Genomic DNA, 929 nt, shown 5'->3' on the forward strand with positions numbered 1-929 from the left:
GTAGGATGTCTATATGCTCAAATTTAACAAAATTTGGTCTAGAGACTCCCCTTAAGTCCAGCAACACAATGGTATGCTCAGAATTTCATTTGGACCTAAAAATGGCCTTGAGACATTCTACGCGTAGGATGTCTTTTTGCTCATAATGACTTGAAATTTTCACCCCAGCTTCTCCTTGATGTGCTGATCACAGTGGTGTGCCCATAGGTTGGTTTGGAGTCCTAAATCAAGCTGGAGACATCCTACACGTAGGATGTCTTTTTGGCCTGTTTGACCCCAGACTTGTCCCACAGCTTCCCCTTGATGTCAGTAACCCAGTGGTATGCTTAAAATTTGGTTTGGATTTCAAAGTCCCAAATTTTAGCTGTTCTTGCCTTTTTCAGTCAAAAATGCTAAAGTCTGTTCAATCTTCCCTTTCACTGACCCAAATGAGATGAAATTTATCACATGCACTCAATACAACATTTAGAACATGCGTATGGAGTCATCCTATGGTTTGGTCTCAAAATTAGGCCTTAGACACAATTTGGGTAGGATGTCTGGCAATTCTCGTCTTTTGGCTTTGATCTGTCAAAATTTGGTCAAATTTTCACTTTCCAGGTGAAAATAGGGTAAAACCTACCTTCTGAACACACTGGTAACCTCAGATTTTCAAAAAAAATGCCAGATCACCCTGTAGACATCCTACGCGTAGGATGTCTACTGTTGATTTTTTCAGACTGAAGTGTCCCTGATGCTTCCTTATGCTCTCAGCAAGTGCAAGTATGCTTCACAATTGCAAAAACATGCAAAAATCACTCAATTTAAGCCTTTTCTGAAATTTTACGTTTTCTGACTCCGCCTTTTGGCTTTTGGTCAACAAAAGTAGGGAAAAACACCCAAGTCATTATGTTACTAGGGTAAAACCTACCCTCTGAACACAATGGTGC

Source organism: Adiantum capillus-veneris, chromosome 17, assembly GCF_014529385.1.
Source record: "Adiantum capillus-veneris isolate H3 chromosome 17, ASM1452938v2, whole genome shotgun sequence".
In the NCBI taxonomy this organism is placed as follows: domain Eukaryota; kingdom Viridiplantae; phylum Streptophyta; class Polypodiopsida; order Polypodiales; family Pteridaceae; genus Adiantum; species Adiantum capillus-veneris.